The 24065-nt window shown below is 40.7% G+C and overlaps 1 protein-coding gene and 1 long non-coding RNA gene across 3 annotated transcripts in view; one reads left to right on the forward strand and one right to left on the reverse strand.

The window, feature by feature from the left end:
• Nucleotides 1-24065, reverse strand: part of KCNJ16 (potassium voltage-gated channel subfamily J member 16) — a 145252-nt gene that overhangs the window by 45508 nt on the left and 75679 nt on the right. Inside the window, exon 1 of one of the 2 annotated variants that reach the window (XM_021066711.1) lies at nucleotides 9782-9943. The exons of the other annotated variant lie outside the window; for it this stretch is intronic. The gene's annotated coding sequence lies outside the window, so the exon portion shown is untranslated. Of the gene's footprint in view, nucleotides 1-9781; nucleotides 9944-24065 lie in introns of those variants that run through there. 2 annotated transcript variants of the gene reach the window in all.
• LOC102166398 lies at nucleotides 11833-22331 on the forward strand. The gene is made up of 3 exons (XR_002337049.1): nucleotides 11833-12369; nucleotides 19585-19749; nucleotides 20095-22331. It is a non-coding gene; the product is annotated as an uncharacterized LOC102166398 (long non-coding RNA).

Consider the following 24065-nt stretch of genomic DNA (forward strand, 5'->3'; position numbering starts at 1 on the left):
TCCAGGTGGCCTGGGCCATGGGAAATACTGCACGTGACATTTGTAAGGCAGAAGTACACCAGGAGCCACATGCTCTTTACACCAGAAGGTCTGCACAGGGCACGAGGCACTGCGGCGAATTTCACGGGTTGTCACTAATCATGTTGTTGGCACAGAGCATCAGGTGAACCTGTGGTTCCTGCTGGGTCTCCTCCTTCAGCGTCTATGGTTCCTGGGTTACACGAGGGAGGGCAGCAGCTTCCCATGCTGGTCACCTCATGATCTTGTTGGAGGCTCAGAGGCTGTGAGAGATGGACATGGGTTCCATTTCATCCTGGTGACTTCCAGCCAATCTTTGCTGGTGCTCACTTTCCCCCCTTAATTTCACATCCACCTGGCCTTGCAGCTTCAGGCTCCAGCACCAGATGCATGACCCAATATATAAGGTAAACTCTCAGGATAAATCTAAATCTTACGATACCTAAGAGGCTTGGTTTTCAGAGTTTGATTAGGAAAGCAGAACCACTAGAAGAATGAATATATGTATATGTGTATATACATACATATATTTATACTATATATATATACACACACACACATACTATTAAGTGTTGAAGGAATGAATACATGGATAATGGGAATACTTTTTATTTTGAAGATGAGGAAATTGACAATGAAGACCCACTTATGGTCAAATAAAAATAAATGCGTAATGATAGTAAGACTGAAGACTTCTGACTTGGAGCCTCATGTTCTTTCCACAGCCTGATGCCTCTCCCAGTGTCTCTAATTACCTCCGGTATACAGAAGAACTGAATCTTTACAGGTGGATTCTAATACCACCCCAGGCACTCCATTCAGGCGTGAAAAAATACACTGACCATGAACAGAGTGACAGCAGGTTGTTATTCATACAGTTTAGGATAATAAAGCAGGGAGAACGGACAACTTCAGAAGAAAACAGAGCCCTGTTAGGCAATCATTAAGTAATTTGTCTTAGAAAGAGTTCTATTTCTTGGAAAAGACCACCGGCATGGGAATCAGAGTCCTCTGTAAGGCAGAAAAACATCATCAATTAGCCGCTTCTATCTCTTCTCTGTTCTCTACGTTTTCTATTAGATCCTCCTCCTTTCCCAGAATCAGTCACAGGTAATGGGGAACTCATTCAGTCCTAGAACTAGAGTCGCAAGTGATTTGGGGAAGAAGGGTAAACCCTATAAACAGCCCTCCCATGTCAGCTACTACCTAGGCCATAGTCACTTTATCCCATGTATCCCCACCCTGCCTCCTTCCTCACACCAAGAACCCTACACTCCAGGCACAATGAACCTGTCATATTTTCCCAAAGACGTCAGCCTCTTTGTAGATCAGGCGGACATACCTTTCTACTTCAAGTTTATGCACTGGTGTTACTTCCAATGTCAAGCTTCCCTCAATTGTGCAACAAAGTTGGTTTTTCTGCATGTGTCCTCCTTTGCTAGAGGCTTTGTCTTTCCCGCCCACTAGGAGCTGACCGATTTATCTGTATATACCCTAGGGCACAATGGAACGAATATTGTACACCTACTCTGAAGAACAGAGGTGCTGTTTGTTCAATGTGTGAAACCAAAATGTAAAAGACGACAACACTGTGTCTACGGAGTGGCAATGTGGTCACTGAATGCTATTATTTTGACGCCTAAAATAATCAGGTCCACAATGTGGTTTATCATGGTATTACTCTGTGCATAATTAATAGTCACACAAAATTCCATGCACAACTGGAGAAACAGTGGCCCTTCTTTATGCCAGGAAAGAACAGGAATATGCTGGCACAAGTGTTTAGGACAAGCACATAAAAAATATTCTGCCTACAGCAATTTAAGGCGTGGAAATACCATCTTGATTCCCGTTGTGAGTATAAAGCACAGAGTATTTTTGCTTCAGTTTGGTTTTGTTTGGGTCTGCTCGTTTATGATTGTGCTTCCTTCAGCTTTGTTTCTCTGAATGTTTCTTTAGCTTTAAAACTCCTCCTGTAAGTGGTGTAATCTTATCTGCAACTCAATATTGTTATCTAGTACCATTAAATAAAAATTTAGTCATAAGGAAATGAAACCGCCTTCTATTCCCACAAAGCCTAAATTTAAATATGTGTAACTCCTAAGTCTTAGATAATTCTCTCAAATTAGCCACACCACTTTCTCCTTGAGTGTTCTCTAACCACCCACAAGTTGACTCAATTCTGGCCTAAACAAAAGGAGCAGGTTTCTGGATGTGACAATCCTGGCACATGGCTCATAGCCTCTAATAGCCTGGCACCTTCTCAAATTTTAGTTGCAAGTCTGGGGAAGGATTTGACTGTGCTATCTATAAATAGAACTCAACAGTACATGATGAGAACGCTAAAAGGTCAGTTAACCTCCAAGTTCATCAAGTTGGCTGAGTGTGTCTTTCAGGTAAGTGCAAGGTGGATAATATTACTCAGTTCTTATCCAGCAGACCCACCCAATGCACAGGAGAGCCTTGAGTTAGAGACCTGCTGAGCAATTTTTGTGGTCCAGCCATTATGCCAGGTGCCTTGTTTTGTGAGGTTACTTTGGATTATTTTCCCAAAGCAGAGACAGAACGTTCTGACTTACTATGGTTTGGAACAGTTTCACATGAGATAAGTGCATAGTTGTGAGAAGACTGGCTGAGTTTGGGGGTGAGCCGGTATTTGGGTGGGGGATAGAGGCGGGCAGAGTCCATTCCCTAATCGAGTTCTAACCTAACTCAAGTATTTGACCTCAACAAAAATCATCTTTGAATAATGCTTCTCAAAATTTTCCATGAAAAAACAGAAGAGAAATGAATATATTCTTTTTAGCCTTACCCAAATCCTAGGTGATCTGAGAATATAACACAAAGGACCAGGCCTAAGCTCAAAATATTCCAGTCTTAGGAATAAACTATATGCTGCATTACAAAGATAAATATTTAACCTGCTTTTCAGTTAAATTATTTAATCTGCCCATGCTCCATACAAATTGCTGAATTAATTAATGCTTTGAAAAGATACATCATGTTTATCTTGCGACTTCTCATAGCTCCCAGCACGCAGCTACTATTGTGGGCACAGTCATCTGGATGTAGGACTCAGACATATGAAAAGTAAACCACACAAAAACCTAGGAGAGAACATCTAAGAGCCAAAATAAATGGTATGGAAAGTGCAGTTAATAGAACAACAGTTGAGGCCATTTGCAGGCTTGACCGTGGTGTCTTTTAAAATAATGTGTTCTTTGTCTCAATGAAAAGAAATCATTTTCTCTTTGTCCAGACTGCCTATTAAAAAATTATAGCACTGCAAGTGCTGTATTAAATGACTGGATGCTTCCGTGCAAAATTATGGTATTTTTTAGACATATTCTTCTTACAGAATTTAAAATATATGTAATAAATAAAATATAGCTAAAATGTTTTATAGAAACGGAAGCTTCAAACTTAGAACGTCTAATAATTGTATGGTTAAATACAATCATAGTGAAGGTGCCATGTGTTCCTGGGATGAATGATTTTTTTTGTATCAGTTTGGCCAGGCTATGATGCCCAGTTGTTTGCTCAAAAATCATTCTGATGTTACTGTGAAGATATTAGCTAGATGTGATGAACATTTGCAATCTGTAGACTTTGAGTAAAGCAGATGACAGTGTGGGTGGAGGTGGGCCTCATCCAATCAGTAGAAGGCATTAGGAGCAAAGACTGAGGTTTCCAAAAGAAGAAGCAAGAAGTAGTAATTCTGGTCCAAAGCTGCAACATACTCTGAGTTTCCTGCTTGCAGTCCTGCCTCACAAATTTTGGACTTAAGATTGCCAGTCCACCCTACAGATTTCAGCCTTGCCAGCTCTCACAATCATAAGACGCATTCCTTATATTAAGTCTCTTTTTCTCCCCCCCCCTTCTTTATTCCTTTCTTTCTATCTATCTGTCTATCTATCTGTCTATCTCTCTCTCTCTCTCTCTCTCTCTCTCTCTCTCTCTCTCTCTATCTATCCTATTTGGTTCTATTTCTCTGGATAACTCTGACTAGTTACCCAACTATAAGCGAAAGAAAACAGGAAAAGTAAGAGAACAATGAGTGAGATTCTGGCAACAAAAATAATCTTGTAAAAGAGTTCATAGTAAAAATGATACTTTAGTGCCTAAAAGTTCTTAATGCTAAAAGCATACCCAGGACAATGGCAACATGCCACAAATTTGGCTGTCGCCCTATTGCTTTCCTGAAAAAAAGTTCAATTGGTTGATGTGCTAATCATATTTTATGTTATCAATGGTACTAGGCCATTGGATCGCTTTTAATTATTTACAGATCTGCCTTTTTCTGCCAGACTGAGGGCAGAGACCAGGTCTTTGTCATCTTGGTATCCAGACCCAATGCATGACTATTGATTGCATGGGAACATGGTTCTAATTTAAAATGTAATATAATGAAAAACGAAAATTCCCCATGATGAAATACGTTTTTGGTCATGTGTGCTGGAACTCACTTTCTTTTCTTTAAAAAAATAATTGAATGTTTGTTTTTGAGTTAAAAAAATAAATCTTAAGGAATATAATCTAAAGCCATGTAACAATTTGAAGTCTTTATATTCAAATAAGCAAAATAAAATCAGGACTTGAGGTGAAATTTCTGTACATTGTTAAGGTAAAAATCTTTATGTGGAATTGTTGAGTAAATCTATTTTGGGGCTGTTTCTTACTCAGATGATTGACTTTTTTCAGTTTTCCTTTGCATCTGTGGACAGTTTCAGGTCTATTTTTGAAACAGAGTAAATGTGGAGCCAATGTAACCAGATAAAGTTTTAAAAGTAAAACCCTCTTGAAAATTCTATATACATTTTGCATCTGAATCCTTGGTTTCAGAGTAGTAAGCCCTGGAGTGACAGGAGGGAAAAAATGGACCCTGTTTTTATTTTTTCACTAAAGAGAAGCTGTAAGAAAAAATAAAGTCATCAACCCCTTATGTTTAAATAACTACAAAGTCCAGGGTATATATGGCCTAAAAATGATGATAAAAAGCATTATCTTCCAAGTCTCCTGAGGCTGGCCAGCTAAGAAAGCAGGATGCAGCTGTTTCTACAGAAGAATACTTCAGTACAAGGCATTGCAGAGTACAGACAGGCCATTTTTTCCCCCTAAAGTTGAGCTCTTGGGCCTAGAAAATTTAATGAAAAACAACCTAACTGAGTTTATTTCAACACGAACTGATGCTATGCACTGAATGTTTGTGTCCTCCCAAAGTTCATATGTTGAAATCCTAACCCCCCAGTGTGATAGATTGAGGACGTGGTACCTTTGAAAGGTGATTAGGTCGTGAGGGTGGGGCCCTCATGCATGGAATTAGTACCCTTATAATAGAGACCCCAGAGAGCTTTGTTGCTTCTGCCATATGAGGACACAGTGCAAAGATAGTCCTCTATGAACCAGAAAGTGGGTCTCACCAGATAGCCACTTTTCTGGCACTTCGATCTTGGATTTCCATTCTTGGGAACTGTGAGAAATAAATGTCTGTCTTTAAATCACTCAGTCTATAGTATTTTTAGCACAGCAGCCCCAACAGATGAGGACAATATGCATCTCAGAAGCACTGGTTGTTTAGAGGTCTTACTTCCATGGTTTCTAACAAAGGGAGCATTTGAAGATTCTAAGACTTACGGGTGACTTGTTGGCCATTACTTGCTAAAATTAGAAGAGTGCACCCTAACTGGGAGAGCGGCATTTGGAGAAAGCCTTCTAATACTGTTTACTGCCCAAGATATCTACGTTTGCTTTGTATCCCCTGTCTGTTGGTAAGAGCTGGGGTGAGTTTCTGTGTTGATGAGATTGGTGTGTTCCTTACAAGTCACATTTGGTGAGCAGGACATCAGCCTCTGTGTTAAGATAGCTTTTAATTTTTTCATTGGTCAAGCTGGAGGCACAATGTCCCCCTCATTCCCACCTCTGTATCTTGTGGTTCATCACTACCTGCCTGCCATCCATATTATTCTTCCTCCCTGTCAATTTCTTCAAATATATACCTCCCCTGGTCCTTTATACCATCTCAGACACATGTAGCTTGCAGAATCCTCTCCATATTGGAAAGAAAAACATCTTGGCATATACCTGACTTCATCTGTCATTACTCTTCCCTTTATAACTGTGCTTTAGCCACACTGTTCTCCTTGTTTCTCCAACATGCCCAGCACATCAGAGCTTTGCATAGGCTATTCTGTTTGCCTGGACTGCTCTGCTTCAAGTTATCTACCTTGCTCACTTCCTCATCACCTCCAACCAAGTCTTTGACCACTTATGTAGTGAAGCTCCCTTTGACAATCCTATTTAAATCCTATTATAATCCTGTAAATCTTGAGTGGCAGCTTTGGAGATGGCCCCCAATGATCCCCGCCTCCTGGTGTTCATCCTTTGGTGTAAACCCCTCCCCTGGTATCAGCTGGCATAAGTGACTCATTTCTAATCAATAGAATATGGCCATATTCTGTCCTCCTTCCTTGCTTGCTTGAGCTAATGGAAACCAGCTGCCATGTTGGGCGCTATGTTATGGAGAGGCCCAAGTGGCAAGGAACCCAAGGAGAACTTTAGCCAACAACTAGGAGAGACTGAGCCCCCCTCCCCCCAATCCAACTGCCCCAGAGCAACAAAATCCTGCCAAGGACCATGTGATTGAGCTTGGGAGAGAATCCTCCCCTGGGTGAGGCTTGAGAGGACTGCAGTCCCACTGGACTCTTTGCAGCATGAGAGACCCTGACCCTGATCCAGAGAAGCCTGGATTCCTGAACACCACAAACAGTGAAATAACAAATTGTTGTTCTAAAACAACCAATACAGCACTCTCACTCCTCCATTCCCCACCTGGTATGTTTCCTTCCATAGGACTTATCACCATTGATGTCCAATTTATTTTCCTTATTGATAGTCTCCCCAGCATCTATTAAAACATGAGATCCATGAAGGCAGGGATTTTTGTCTTTTTATTTTCATCAATGTATCTTTAATGTCTAACCATTGCCTGGCACAGAGCAGTCAATCAATATGTATTTATTAAATACATGAAATATTATATCACTCCATGACTAATTATGTTTTTCCTCTTTCACTAGTCTTAAGTTCTTAAAGAAAAGGGTTTCATTGGAATAAACAGTCTCCCATGTAACCATCAGGCTTTAGGACTTTTAAAATATTTGTTGAGTGGCTCAATCAATGAATAAATTAGAGACAAATGTTTTTTGCTAAGTGCAGTAACAATCAAATCAGGGAAATGACTAGATGACCCATTATCTCCATGTCAGTGGGGGTCAAGGAATTAAGACTATGGTGGCCAAAAAAAAAAAAAAGAGGGAAAAAAATCAGAATCCTAGAGTTTATTTTTTAATATGCAAAATGTAGGTCATTGCCTTCTTAAGAAAATTAATTTATTTCCTTTCCAATATTAAAAAAAAAGGTATTAGCAGAAAAAACAAATAGTGAAATTTCCTGTGTTCTAGAGGAACTTCTTTTATCAATGTGATGTAGTTGTATATGCCTAGAAAAGAAGAGCTGTGTCAGACATCATTTTACAAAAAGAATCAGAGTAGATTCTTGAGGGTTAAGGTGTCAGCTATGCAGAGTGATAGGGCTACAATGCTGAAACCTATATCCATGGAGAAAACATCAGCAATGGGTTCAAGAGTGAGGATATTGGTGAGGGTATTCTCAGCCGCATCCGTGCACAGTGATCACTTGAGTGCAATCTTTTGGGGGCATTTCCTGTTGGCCGTTTGAATCAAGCCTAACAACGCCCAGCATTATCATATTAGAAAAGGTAGGATGAGAAATGCATTCATTTTGTAATTCGGACAAGACTAAGTCTGAATCTTAGACGTGAAGAAGCTGCATGACTTCCTCAATATGACACAGCCAGAAAGTGGAAAACCTGATCTTCACCTATAAAGTGAATATAATGGCTCCTTTCAAAGTCCGAGTGAAGCTCTAACAAATTTAGTATTTAATCATCCAGAACAAAGTCAGCACTTGAATGCCTTCTTCCCCGCTCTACCGTCATGCATGTACAGACTATGTGACATCCGAAACAATGACCTTTTCCATCCTCTATTCCTAAAGATAGATTTGAGGTCACTTTTCCTAGAACAAGCAAGTAACATAAAATGCTCAAGGTTAAATCTGTAGGGGACAAAAGCTAAACCGTTTGTTAAGTGATGGATTTTACAAATTCAAAAAAGAGAAGGTTAGACTAAACCCTTGGGTTGTTTTGATTATAAATATTTACTCTAAATACTTTTCGTATATCTATTGGTTTCCCATAAACTATCCTTTTTGCTAATTTCTAACTTTCCACTAATATATATCCAAGTCTTGACATGGACTCACCACTCACATATATAATGAAAAAAAAAAAACAAAGAAAAACATTTTTTCAAGGTCCTTGAAAACTCTCGTTCTTTTGCAAATAAAAATATACTTATTTAGGAAAATGCATTAAAATAGCATATTGAATGCCTCTCCCACTTCAGTCTTTTCTTCCAGTCTCAAATGTTGTCATGGTCTTGTTTTGCACGGCACTGTCTTGGATTTACCATAATTCTCATGTTCTAAAAATAAACTTAAGCAGGAATTACATCGATCAGTTACTCTGGCTCTCTCACTGCCTTTCTCTGTCTCTGTTTCACTCTCTCTCTCTCCCTTTGCTGATTTGGATTGAACTCTAGACCCTGTTCACTTTTAAACTTATTTTTGGCTTAATTTCAGGAACTCTAAATGGTATTCTACAAAACAGCTGTGGTTTAGGCGCTGCAAGTCACTTTATTGGTTAAAATCTGACTTAGGGAGTGGTTGGTCTATATTTTCCAAAGTAAAGTGGCAAAAGTACATTAATATATATATATTTCCTCCGAAGGATCTGTCTCTTGCAGCTGTAAGGATAATGTTCAAAAGAAATACTCCAGTCCTATTTCCCCAAAGGCCTTTTAGTTCATATGACTACATAAAAGTATCATGCAAATGGCCCAAATCCATGGATTTTATAAGAAAGTTCTTATTTATCACCTACATCCAACCACAAGGGAGACAATTCAAATTTTATATGTTAAAGAATTCATGGTGTCCAGAGAGCAAGGGTAGATAAGTCTATAGTTTACTGAATAAACACTCAAAGACAACAGTTCTGTGGTTTTAATGGACAAAAAAAATTTTTTCTTGAGAAATTAAGGTGAACACAATAGGAGAAAATTCTCTACTTCTAATATATGTTAAAAAATAAGTCTAGAAAAAGGATATTTCATTTCTTCTCATGTCACTACATATAATTCTTAAAAAAAATAATGTATTTTTTCTTGAAGTTTTTTCAGAGGATGTGTAAACCCACTTTTCAACATTCGAAGCCATATATTCATAAATATATAATGTATTCATAAATGTACACATTTATGCAGCTGTAGTAACTTGCTTTTGATAGAAACTATGGGACACTCCATCAGGTATTGAATATGGGTTATGAGGAAGTCACTTTTAAATATCTACATATACAGTGGCATATAGGATCTCTAGTAAACTCTGCAGAGACCAATTTGAGACTACTTTTGACCAAAGCTTCAAAAGAACTCAAGGAATATGACACAGACACCTACTTAAAGCATTTGTATAGGAAATTAAATGAACCTAACTGCATTTCGTTCAGCGCTGATATTTTCATTGCTGGATACACAGCATTGCATTTAATCAAAGAGGCCAGCATGAATGAAACATAGGCTGAATGACTTTGATAATAACAGACAAAAAGAGCCATGCTTACCTGTATTCACTCTCCCCAGAGAGGATGTGGGAGCTGGGTACTCACAGCTGAGCAATGGTAAAAATGTTCTTTAGTTAATAATACAGGAAAGAAAAGCTCCAGATAACAAGAACCTGGGTTAACCATTGACACTGGTTTGTTCCTACAGTTCCACCCTGGGAATCTACATAGGTAGCCCTTGGCATCTTATAAAGCAGGCGATAGCCGGTCAGCTGAGGCTGGGTTTAGGGCCCCGCCCCCGAACCTCTGGAGCAGGTACAGTGGGAAGGGCATTCAAGCACACCTGACTTTTCACTTGGTCTGGGAGGCAAAGGAGGAAGATTTCCTGGGCCAGAAATAAGATCAACAATGACAGTAAATGACTCAAATATTTACAAACAGGGTTGTGGGGAGCTAACCTATGAAAACACTCCTGCCAATTTTCAAACTTAGAGCCATGCAAAGAAGCTCTTTTCACCTGGGTTCTTTTGTCTACATCTTAGCAGGTAAGAGTTGAGATTGGATGCCAATAAAAACAGAGACAAGACAACCAGAAATAGCCAAGCAACCATTCATTCCTTTATTCAATATGCCTTTAATGATTATTTACCCGGTGCAACACAGTTGTGAAGAACTGGCAGCCACAGCTGAGTAAGCCTTGATGAGCAGAAGGCTGAGGTGGGGGGGCTAAAGGTTTCCCCCTCCCCCAAACCTTAAGAATCAGAGTTTAGGACGGAGATGACAAAGAAAACACAGGCGGCTGCCCAGATCCAGAATGTACAATCTGATAGCTCCTCTGCTCTGGCCATCAGTCCTCAGGGATTAAATGCAATGTTGAGGTGGTCATGTGGCCAAGCTGGCTGACCCGAAGTCAGAAAAACTGAGTAAGTGAAGAGATGATGGAGTCAAGAGAAATGTCCCAAAATGTGAACGGTAGCCCCAAGAGACTAAGGAAATAACAATCTGGGCTCTTCAGAACCTGGGGGAGCTGTGTCCACGAGATCTCAAAAGCAGTACTGTGCTAGCAGGGAATTAGCATTTTTATTTATTTATTTATTTATTTATTTATTTATTTATTTATTTATTTTTATTTTCCCACTGTACAGCAAGGGGGTCAGGTTATCCTTACATGTATACATTGCAATTACAGTTTTTCCCCCCACCCTTTCTTCTGTTGCAACATGAGTATCTAGACATAGTTCTCAATGCTATTCAGCAGGATCTCCTTGTAAATCTATTCTAGGTTGTGTCTGATAAGCCCAAGCTCCCGATCCCTCCCACTCCCTCCCCCTCCCATCAGGCAACCACAAGTCTCTTCTCCAAGTCCATGATTTTCTTTTCTGAGGAGATGTTCATTTGTGCTGGATATTAGATTCCAGTTATAAGTGATATCATATGGTATTTGCCTTTGTCTTTCTGGCTCATTTCACTCAGTATGAGATTCTCTAGTTCCATCCATGTTGCTGCAAATGGCATTATGTCATCCTTTTTATGGCTGAGTAGTATTCCATTGTGTATATATACCACATCTTCCGAATCCAATCATCTGTCGATGGACATTTGGATTGTTTCCATGTCCTGGCTATTGTGAATAGTGCTGCAATGAACATGCGGGTGCATGTGTCTCTTTTAAGTAGAGCTTTGTCCAGATATATGCCCAAGAGTGGGATTGCAGGGTCAGCATTTTTCTTTATGCCAAAGAGGCTTAGCAGCCAGGGCATCAAGGAGGTGCTATCTAGTTTGGTCAACCCTCCAAATTTAAGGAGCTAGGTCTAAGTTCTGACCACAGTTCCTGTTTGGAGCTTGTTTGGTTTTTGTTTCCATGTTTAATAGCATGAACACGCGAGGAAGCAAGATCGGATTTCAAAGCTGGTTCTGCCGTTCCCTAGCTTGGTGACACTGGGAGCTGATCACTCTCTCCCCGTGGCAGTTTCTTCCCCTGTAAAGTGGGGATAGTAGTAGCAACAAAGGTAACTCCTCCTCAGGTTGATACTTAGTGTTCCAAACCTGTTAGCTAGCATTCAGGTTTTGACAGTATGATAGGATCACAAGATTTGCAACCTGTTACACAGTAACAGGTAGAAGAGTTTGAACCCTCCAAGGGACCTGACCTATCTTTTCATCACCCACAAATGTCCACGAAGCAGTGGACCCAGAGGTTAAGGTTTCTGCGAAGAAATCTGAAGACTGGAGAAATGTTACATTTCTATCCAAATCGAGGCCACTTTCATTGCGGTTTGCTCGTAATAAACCCGACTCGATTGCTTAGTGAGTATGAACAGTTACTTTGCTCTGTACCCAGCTTGTTTGAAAGCTGTGCTTCTTTTATTAGCGGTCCATCTGAAAGGACTTAAAAAAGAACAAACTGTCACAACACTACAAGAACTGTCTCAGGAAAGGTGGCTTTGTTTGTGTAAGAGTTTGGATTGATCTGAGAAGATGAGGCATCCAAGTGCAGCACAAGAAAGATGATAGAGAAGAGCAGGACAGGAGGCAAGATGAGAAACTGGATGGCTTCCCACCGCTCACTGAGTCAGGGCATCACAGCCTGCCTTCATTCCTTTGTTTGAAGTAAATTCCCGGAACAGCAGACACACCCATACTCACATGTAAGTAGAAAAACACTTTCTAAAGCCAAATGAAAATGATTATCTGGAGTGGCTTTTCTGCTACATTCTATGCTTCCTAAATCCACCTTGACTGAATATTAAATCGACTGATGTCCAGTTTGGGGGAACTGGTACCCTCCCTGAAATCCAAAGGGAAATTGAGGCAAATGGAAAGGCCATGTTTTGTTTTAAGATTTGTCAAATTATAAGATGATGAAGGAATTTATTATTTGAACACAGAAACTTTGATAAATAATTCTCTTCTTCAAGAATTTATACTTTATTGCTGCCTGATGATTTTATTTCTTTATTTTATTAAATATAGTTGACTTACAATGTTGTGCCAATTTCTCCTGTACAGCGAAGTGACCCAGTCATATATATACACACATTTTTTTTCTCATATTATCCTCCATCGTGGTCCATCCCAAGAGACTAGATATAGCTCCCTGTGCTACGTAGTAGGACCTCACTGCTCACCCATTCCAAGTGTTATAGTTTGCATCTACTGACCCCAAACCCCCAGTCCATCCCTCTCTCTCTCCCGCCTCCCCCTCTGGCAACCACAAGTCTGTTGTCTATGTCTGTGAGTCTCTTTCCGTTTTGTGGATAGGTTCATTTGTGCCATATTTTAGATTTTAATAATGGTCTAAAAAGAAGATAGACTAGACACATTCTGTGTACGATACGATAGTCTAGTATAGAGAGCTGAGGTATTCCAAGTTTAGCCTGTCAGAGACAAATGATTTTTGTTTGGCCTTACTCCAGGTTTTCTAAGACCCAGGAGCTAAGAATAGTTTTTACCTTTTTAAATGGTGGGGGGAAAATGAAAAGAGGAAGAATACTTTGTGATGTGAAATTACATGAAATTCAAAGTTCAAGATCCACAAACGGTTTTATGGGAACACAGCCCTACTCCTTCACAGTCATTTACATACTGTCCATGGCTGCTTTCACCCTGTAACAGCAGAGTTCAGTGACCCTAAGAAGCTCCCCAGAGACCATCTGGTCCTCAAAACTTAAAATATTTGGTATCCAGCCCTTTACAGAAAAATGTTTGCAAATCCCTGAACTAGCTAAACCATGCAATTCACTATTCTCCAAAGGCAATGTTCTTTTCTGATTAATGATTAGCACATACTTAATTCCAACTCAGCTGAATTTCTATACTTTAAAATCCTATCTGTTTGCATACTATCTAGCAATCATTCTTTCTGCAAAAGAGTTAAAAACCTCTGTCCACACAAATACTTGCACACAGATATTTACAGCAGTTTTATCTATAACTGCCAAAACTTAGAATGAACCAAGACATCCTTGGTAGGTAAATAGAAAGTGGTACCTCCAGACAATGGTATGCCATGCAGTGCCAAAAGGAAATGAACCATCAAGTCTTGAAAATACATGGAGAAACCTGAAATGCATATTACTAAGTGAAGAAGGCAATCTGAAACGCCTACATAACGTGTGATTCCAACTATAAGACATTCCGAAAAAGCTAAAATTAGGGAGGTAATAAAAAGCTCAGGGGGTGGTGGGGGGCAGAGGGAAGGAGATATGAATAAGCAGAGCACAGAGCATTTCTAGAGAAGTGGGAATACTCTGTATGATATTGCAATGACAGATATATACCATTATACATTCCTGCAAATCCACGGTATATGCAATAGCAAGAGTGAGCCCTAAAGTAACCTATGGTGATTATGCGACTCATTCTTAGTAAATGTAGGTTCATCCTTAGTTGTTTTTTTTTTTTTTTTTAAGTACCTTTCTGGTGGGTGATGCTGGTAATGGGGTAGGTTAAGCATACGTGGGAGCAGTGGGTATTTGGGAAATCTTCATACCTTCCCTCAATGCTACTGAAAACCTAAAACTACTCTAAAACATTCTATCCTTCCTTCAAGGTTTCTTTTACTAGTTCCTTCCTTGCCTATCATAAATATCAATTCAGAGTTTATTTTAAAAATTACTTTTAAAGGCGTTCCCGTCGTGGTGCAGTGGTTAACGAATCCGACTAGGAACCATGAGGTTGCAGGTTCGGTCCCTGCCCTTGCTCAGTGGGTTAAGGATCCGGCGTTGCCGTGAGCTGTGGTGTAGGTTGCAGACGCGGCTCGGATCCCGCGTTGCTGTGGCTCTGGCGTAGGCCGGTGGCTACAGCTCCGATTCAACCCCTAGCCTGGGAATCTCCATATGCCGAGGGAGCGGCCCAAGAAATAGCAACAACAACAACAACAAAAAAGACAAAAGACAAAAAAAAAAAAAATTACTTTTAAAAAGAAAAAGCTTTTGAAAGGCTCTGTCCCTTTCAATCTATATGTCATGGGGTTTTGTTGCATGTGTCATTTCCTTCACCAAGTTTTAAATGCTCGTGGGTAAGGATGGACAGAACCTTAATCCATCACTGAATTCAACGAAGTGTCTAGCACAAAACTGTAACACAAGAGGTACCAAGGAATGAAAGCTTTTGTTAAGTAAGCTAGAATACCATATTTGGAGACCAGACACTTATTGAATGACTGACTGACTGATTGATTGATTTTACTCTCCTCGACCCCTTACTTCGGGCTGCTGTCTTAATGGGCTTCCCTATCATTCCTGTGTGTCTCCATCTCTCCTAAGGTCCAAGACCCCCTTGCTACCCATATATTCCACCCAAAGTCGTCATTACTAGATTGTGCCCGGGTTCTTTCTCTATCATCCCTGCTTTCAAAATTTGCCTTCATTGTATCTCATTTCCACCTGAAGAACTCTGTGTTTTACCATGTGCCAAGCCCTTCAGAATATATAGGAAAAGAGGCAAAGGCAAAGAAAAGAAGTTAACTGGAATTTGCTTCCTCGAGGAGCAATTCAGTTCAGCATTTTTATAAGCTGATGCACAGGATTTCAGCCAGAGACTTAAACAAAAATGATGAAATTGACTATACCATACAAAAGAGCTTATATGAATGGTGCTCACAGGTCAAGAGCTGCATTATCCTTCCCAGAGGGGAAAAAATAGGAGAATACCTTTAAAAATCTCTCTCGATATTCAAGTTATGTATGTTTATCATAGATGATATACATAAGAATACAACGGAGGCCACACAAATTAATCACAAGCCTCAATTTCCATTGGCAAAGTTATTTCCAGTCTTTCCCCCTATTGTTTTAAGGGAAAAAACTGAGATTTATTATATATACTCTTTTGAATTTCACTTTTTAACCTTTGTCAAGGAGCTCTTGTCTTGAAGACAAAGAATGAAGCCCTCGCCGTGAAATTCCCAACATCTCTAGAAGAAGCAGAAGGAGCACAACGTTTGCAGCATGTGCTGGCTTCCATGTACTCTTCAATCGCACCTGCACTTACTGATTTAGGGTTTACTCTAAATTGTGGGCATTAACTGCAGCTGTAGCCTGATTAGACTTTGTAAACTGTCCAGCGTGCCACCTCCGTGATGCCACGCTGGAAGATGTGCCTGAACACTAGGTACGTCCTATTTCTCCACAACAAGTGCTTACACATTGAAAAGTCATCACCCTCCTCAAGGAAGCATGCCTTATGGGAATGGGAATGGCATCAAACACGGCTGATTGGATTTCAAAGGATGCCCATAGTCTAAAGACTTTCTTCTCTGAACTCTTTCTTTGTTTCTCCTCGGGAAGAGGTGAGAGAATTACCTGACTTCTTCGAGCCCCCAACCCCTAACTCACTTCATGACCACATTGGTTATTCCATTAGGAAGTATTTCAGGGAGGTTGTGTCCTTGATTCTTCGATTTTTATATGGCAGCAAATCCTCCCCCACCCCCACCGCCATCCCTTCCTGTCCTCTCTCAAGGTATAGGAACAGATTGCAAAAAAGGTCCTCTCCGCCTCCTCCTCCAAGACAGTTTTTTCCTCTAATGCTTTCCTTCCTCCCCCCATCCCCCCGCAAATAAGAAATAAAAGCGATATTTCTTTTGACAGCTGGTAACTAATCCCACCTTAGCCGGAAAGAGAACAGGAAGCCAGCAACGGAATTTTCCATTCCTATGTCTCTTTTAATCTTTTTCCACATCAGGTACTTTTCAAAAACTAGACATTTCCAGCGAGTCTGTCTATCTTCTTGTTTTGTCTACAAGAGCCACGTGGTCTTCGGTTCTCCTGCGCGGGCCGAGGGGAAGCCTGACTGATTGGATGTTTGTCCTCGGAGGCTGGAGAACTTGAGACCACGGGAGTCTCCAAAGGGAATATAACTGCAGTGTGGTGCCTGGGCTTATGCAAAGGGGATTTTTCCTGCTGTGAAGATAAACTTCACAGAGCTAGTCCCTCAAACCACAAGCCAAATGCCTTGTATTGTAAGGAGAACTACAACGCTGACTCTTACAATGTCTTTCTTGCCAGACCGCCTTCCTTGATTCCTTCCTTGCTCCTCCTCCCTCCTTTCCTCCTTGCTTTTCTGTTTATATACTAAAGGGCTCTGTGTTCAGAGTGTGTATGATAAGAAGTCGGCGTGGGCGGAGGGGGGTGATAATCAATTTTAATGTTTTTCCTGAAGAAGCAATCTATGTTAGCATTTTCATAACACACTGCATCTTCTTTCTCCCTTCCTCCCTCCCTCCCTCCCTCTTTCTCTCTTTCATCTTTTTAGGGCCACATGGAGGTTCCCAGGCTAGGTTTCGAATCGCACCTGTAGCTGCCTGCCTACACCATAGCCACAGCAACGCCAGATCAGAGCTGCGTCTGTGACCGGACACTGCAGCTCGTGACAACGCTGGATCCTTAACCCACTGAGTGAGGCCAGGGATCGAACCCATGTTCTCATGGATACTAGTCGGGTTCAGTACCACTGAGTCACGATGGGAACTAGAGCTGGTGGATTTGTACAAAAGGAGAATTAAATCTAGCTGTGTCAAATAGTGTCATTTCAACTGAAATAATTTAAGATGTCTATTGCAACATGTTAGATTTGATATAAGTAACTAAAAGCATTGCTCTAAACTGAAGTCAACTTTTGTCAGAAATCTTCCAACTGTATATTTTTACTGTGGCATAATCATTAGAATATAAATAAAAGTCACAAGAAACAATTACTCAGTGGATATAAGTAGCAGGTACCTGTTAAGACACTTTTCAGGTGTTCTGTCATTTATTTTCCTCACTTAACCAATGGGGAAACTGAGGCAGGCACAAACATCTTAAGTTGTCTGCTCAAGGCCCCACGTCTAACACATGAAGGCCCCAGGATCTGAACCCGGCAATCTGGCTGCAGAACTGGAGATCTTAACCACTTGTTTCCACCTAAGTATGAGCTGAGGAAAATCTTTCCTCAGTCTAACCAATATATTGATTAGGTATCAACAAGGAACCCCAGACCCAATGTCATCAACCCCCAAGGGAAAGCGAAATCATTGCGAATTATGGCACCTATCAAGCAGTGTTTGCATCTCTATTCCAAATAAGATCAGAAGCTAGTGAGAGAGGGAGATTTGACTAAGTCAGAGTGAAAATCTCAGAATCTGAAGTTTAGATTATGTCTCTTTTTGGACAGATTTAAAACTCAATGTAAATCCAATATATCAAGTAAATGTATTTCTTGGTATACTTTTCTGTATGCTTATTATTTGGTAGGTGTTGAATGTGTTTGCTCAACTGAGAATAATTCCCACTTTGTAGAACCCTGCGGACCCTGCCTCAAGTACTCACAGCCCCTGGCGTCCCTGCCTGAGTTCTGGACCTTGCAGTGGATCTAATGGGAAGACCGCCCCCATCCTCTTCCAGGTCCTTCCAGACCCTGATTACACTTCATTCCTGTTTCACATCACACGACTCACTCCTGTCATAAAGTTCTCTCTTCCCATTTGATATCTTTATTTGTTTAAATAAACTCCAGTCCCTAGGACTTTCATATCACTCACATAGCAAAAATGAACGTCATTAAGTTACACCAACCCCTTGAATCTTTTCACGGACTCTTACATCTATATATAGTAAAGCAGACACAGAGTTAAGATTTTGGCATTTTTCTAGAAGAAATGGAAGGGCAGGGAAGGATGGAGAGAGGGAGGATGAGGAAAAAGGATGTGATGGAAGGAAAGGAGGAAGGATCTTTATCTTTTAAATTTTAGAAATATAAAAATTAATATTAGAAATATATTTAGTTACAGAAATATATACTATAAATTTATAAATATAATTCTATAAATATATATCATAAATAAATATATATATAATATAAATTTGGAATTTGATTTAACACACACTGACTGAGCACCTGTACACTCCAAGGAATATACTAAACACAGCAGTATGAACTTGAATAAGATATGGTTCCATGCCTGCTCTCAGGAAGTCATTAGTCTAATAGGACAATTCAATAAGTGTACAAGTTTTTAAGAAATTGCTGGATTTTAGGTAATGTGAATACTTCAAAGAAGAACAAAGCATTATTTATGGAAGCTTAGTAAGGACAGGTCCATGCATTGGTGGAGATGAGCAAGAGCTGCATGCAACCGGTGATGTCACAATGAACCAATGAACTTCCAAGACACGGAGGAGGTTACGAATGTATTCTAAACCTAAAGAAACGCATGCACAAAGGCTGGCGAGGGAAACCCTCGGGGAAACAATACTGGTGAGGTTTGAGGGCACCTATAATGAAGCAAAGACTGAAAAAAGTGATTCACATCAGAGCCTGGAAGAACTTCATCATCAGATGAGGACACCGTACTTGATTTCAAAGGAAATGGGGAGCCACTGAAGGCTGGGGTCAGAAATGTGAATCCAGCCCATTTCAGTACAAGTTGAATGGAAAAAACACAGTCAAGGCAGAAGGGTGAAAAAAGGAGGTATAATTTAGAAAGGATAAGATAGTAATGAGTGTTGAAGTCAGTGAGTAGAAGAATTAGGCACATGTAAATGGAATAAAATACCTTTATACTATGTGGCAGCTGAAAAACTAAGCAGTAGGAAAAAAGTCAAAAATAATTCTGAGTGTTCATTATCTAGCACACAGAAGAGTCTTCCTGAAGATTCTTCACTTGTTAATAAAAAGAATATTCTTCTATCGCGTCAACTACGTACAAGCAGTCATTTTCAGAACAACATCATTAGAGAAAATGTCAGGAAACCTGATTTTACTTCTGAACCGACAACTGACCAGAAGTGTGACCTTTATCAAAACACTTTGATTTCTTGGGCTCTTCATTTTCTAGTATGCAAAATAAAGAGTTGGATGGCCTCTCTCATCTCTTTTAGGTACTGCAGACAAAGAAGGACAGAAGATCACTCCTACCACTCGGGTCTAAAAGGGTGAAGTCATAACTTACTCCAGCAGCCCACCAACCATGCACCTTGAGCGGAATTCAGGAAGGAAAGCAGGATAAGGCCCTCTGTGCTTTGGAGAAACAGATCCCTGGACAGGTAGGTGCACATCTTAGAAAGCATCTCCATGACCCCAGATTCTCACACCTTCTCATACATAGAAAAGCATTAAAATCATCATTTAAGAGATCTGTTCTTAGTGGTTAGCAATAGCATTTTGCCAAGAGATATGCTCAGCTGCCTGTATTTCTCAGCCAAGAAATTCATTTATCGACTGGCTTCTCCCCTACCTCTGTGGAGCAGTTTTCTCAGTACTAACTGGGTGACGGTCTCCCAGGCTACAGTCCTCAGTATGTCCCCGAATAAAACGTAAACTCACAGTCTCCTGTTGTGGGTTTTCCTTAAGTAGACAGTATGTAACTTTATTGTTCTATCTGCTCATAGGATCATGAAATGAAGCCACATCAGTAAGACTAGGGATAACGTCTTCTTTGTTCTGCATCACATACTCAACACCTAACACAGGACCTGGCCCATGCTATTGAAGCAAGAAATAGATGGGTCCCAGGCTGAGCAACTGTAACCTGTTCCCTGAGGACAGATAACTTCAAGATAAAGCGCATGGCAGGAGCAAGGAGGAGCTGTGTCTTGCGTGGATACAAGGCAGAGACTATTTATTACTCATTCTTGAGGCCCAGGAGACCTCCAAAACCACAGAAAGATCCCTCTGGGGTCAGAGAAAGGAGAGGCACCAGACCACAGTATATCGTGTCAACTTCCCAGAAACCTGGGTGTTAGAATCCATCCTGGCTAAAAGATGCGAGCGTGCACACAGGAGAGGGCCCTGAGTCAGGCCAAATGTGGGCTCAAGGCCAGACAAAGCGAGATGATTGGCTAGAGGAAGCCGGAAAGGACTGGCTCAATTCAGGTGATTTAAATCACAGTGTCTCTCTCTTCCTCTCTCTGTCTCTCCCTCTCCCCACCACCCACTGGAGCCTGACCGTGCTTTTCCCCACTTCTATCTTCTCTCTCTTCTCTCTGAATAAACGCTTATTTGCCTCATACCCTCAGTCTCTTTGCTGATTTCTTTCTCCAAAGGGATAAGTTCTGGGGAACAACATCAAGTGATTAGGGTGCAATGTTTTCACCCCATAGCCACCCGAGAAAAATATGTGTTCAATAAACACGTTTACTGATTGAATGTGTGAAAAAAATGGACTGATCAATTCAGTTTTAAAAAAAAAATCCAAGTAGCCATTTGAAGTTTTAGGGTAAATATTTGGGTGGGATCATGCAGACAGTCAGACAATAAAAAATTATTGTCATCTTTATAAAGCATAAGGTATAAAGGCTATATATATAGCCTTCTAAGACTTAAAAGTTATTTGCTATTGCTCACATATAAATGTTCCCAGCAGTTATTAGTTTTCAAAATGGAAGATTTCCATACATTTTTGTATACTCTTATTACTGCCATCATATCTGTGATGGGGATGGAGGAGGCACAGGTAGTTGTAGGGGTCCCAGTGAGGGACCACAGGTAGAGAGGGAAACTTAGGGCACTTCGGGAGATCACTGTAAGTTAACAAACTGCTCAAGAAAGCCATCAGAACAAGTCAGCCCTGCTTGGTAAGTGGAGGTGCGAGAATTGCTTCAGGTCTTTGGATGGATAGGATTAGGCCTGCATTCAGATTCAGATCAAGGGCTGGAGCTTGAGGACCGCCCTTCTGCTGATTTGCATACACTCCATTCTGGATACGGAGGAGGAGCTACTAGGCTGAGAATGGAAGAGGAGGTCTTTTCCGACCCTCACTCCCCTTGGATGATAAAACTATAGCCCCCCTAACCCTGGGGCAGAGCCTCCTTGCCTGCTTGCTTGCATCTGTCACAAGCGTCCTATCTTAATAAATCTATTTCTTGCCTATCTTTTTCTCTCTCGCTGAATGCCTTCTGCACAGAGGCAAAAAGAACCTGAACCTCGGTGAGTGCAGACACCAGGAAAGTGATTTTAATTTAACACTGTGTGTTTAAATCCCAGTCTGGATTTTGGCTGGCTTTGAGTCCTGCCCGGCACATGGCTTCCAGTCCCACTCTGGGTGCTGGCTAGGTTCAGGCCATTAGTGCTGTCAGGTTCATCCACAGGTTCTTACCCTGCACTGTATAAAATATACATCTACTTACAACTGAAATGCATAGGGTTACCAAGAGATTTCACAGGCTTGGAAATACTGCATTTAGTTGTGGATTTGTATTGTGCTGTTTAAAGGCAAACTAATTCTTGACACTTTTTTTTTTCTGAGATAAATTGACTATATTTACAATGTTTAGTTGCTTCAATACTTTGTAAATCAGAATCCAGCTTAGAAAGCAACATATTTCATATTTCAACTATTTGATTTGATTTATACATAAGGGCAAAGAATGAAGGAGCCAAAATTTATCAGAATTGTATAGATGAACCTCTGCATAAAATTATTCTAAAAAGTTTATTTTGCTTAATGATTTCTCTTAACCTGATCTATGCATTTCAAAGATTGCTAAGGACCAGTATATTCTCTCTCCCTCTCTGTCTCTCTCTCACATACACACACATTACCAAATACCTGAATGATTAATATTATGTAAACAAGATACCTGGATGATAGATTTTCACTTCCAATAAAGACGTTTGAACAGTTCTATCTAATGGGTTACATACTATCCATGGCAATCCTTTGCCCACTACCCTCTTCTCTTTTTAAAAAATAGTATAATGAATTAGATATGCAAAAAACTACTTCTAAGTGTGATATTGTGATTTATAATAAGACCTCTTCCTGGCAGAGCTCCTAATACCCCTGGAATTTCCTGTGATAAGAGCAATAAACATGTCTTTTGTTATGTTAATGAGGTAACAATTGCTCAGCCCTCTAGTGAGGGCTGGTTGCCAGGGAAACCAACCTTGAGACTTGAAGGTCAGAACTACCTGTCCCATCCCCTTTAGCCTCTGGGGAGCTGAGAGGGGCTAGAGGTTGAATCATTTACCAGCAGTCAATAATTTTTTTTGGGGGGGGGCTTTTAATTAATTTATTTTAATATTTTATTATTATTATTATTTTGGTCTTTTTGACATTTCTAGGGTCACTCCCGCAGCATATGGCGGTTCCCAGGCTAGGGGTCTAATCAGAGCTGTAGCCACTGGCCTACACCGGAGCCACAGCAACGCGGGATCCAAGCCACTTCTGCAACCTACACCACAGCTCAGGGCAACGCCGGATCCTTAACCCACTGAGCAAGGCCAGGGATCAAACCTGCAACCTCATGGTTCCTAGTCGGATTCGTTAACCACTGAGCCATGACGGGAACTCTGATTATTAATGTTTTTAATAGTTATTTCCCCAATACAATTTTTTTTCTACTGTACAGCATAGTGACCCAGTTACACATACATGTATCCTTTCTTTTTTCTCACATTCTCATGCTCCATCATAAGTGACTAGACATAGTTCCCAGTGCTTCACAGCAGGATCTCATTGCTAATCCATTCCAAAGGCAATAGTTTGTATCAATTAACCCCAAGCTCCCCAACCACCCCACGCCCTCTCCTTTCCCCTTGGCAACCACAAGTCTATTCTGCAAATTCATGATTTTCTTTTCTGTGGAAAGGTTCATTTGCGCCTTATATTAGATTCCAGATATAAGTGATATCATATGGTATTACCACCGGTCAATAATTTAATCAGCAATGACTATGTAACAAAGCTTCCCTAAACCCCCACAAGGGTGGGGTTGGGAGAGCTTCCCAGCTGGTTACCATGTGTAGGTTCTGGGGCAGTGGTGGGCCTGGAGAGGGCCTGGAAGCCCCACCTTTCCCCATACCTCACCCTATGCATCTCTTCAATCCAGCTGTTGCTGAGTCATATGCTTTTCTAGTAAATGAGTGATCTAATAAGTAATGTTCCTCTGAGTTCTGTGAGCCACTCTAGCAACTTTATCAAACCCAAGGAGAAGGTCATGGAATCTCTGATCGATGACAGTTGGTCAGAAGTCCAGGTGATCACCTGAACTTGCAATTGACACTCTGAGTTGGAGGGGGCTGTAGGAACTTCTAATTGGTAGCCAGTCAGTGGTCAGAAGCTCAGCTAACAACCGGGCTTGCACCTGCTATCCCAAAGAGGGAGAGGGGGCAGTCTTGTAGGAGTGAACCCTTCGCCCGTAGAATCTGACGCTACATCTGGGTACATGGTTTCAGAACTGAGTTGGATGACAGGACACTCAAAAGGTGTCTGGAAAATTGCCCCTTTTTGTGGGGACATTGTCCCTGCGATGTTGGAACTGGGTCTGGAAACCGAAAAGAATGTGGTGGTCTGGAACACTCACAAAATAGAGTAAAAATAATACCTTCAAAGATGTTATTTAAGAGTATCCAAGTAAGT

This window comes from Sus scrofa, chromosome 12, assembly GCF_000003025.6.
Source record: "Sus scrofa isolate TJ Tabasco breed Duroc chromosome 12, Sscrofa11.1, whole genome shotgun sequence".
In the NCBI taxonomy this organism is placed as follows: Eukaryota; Metazoa; Chordata; class Mammalia; order Artiodactyla; family Suidae; genus Sus; species Sus scrofa.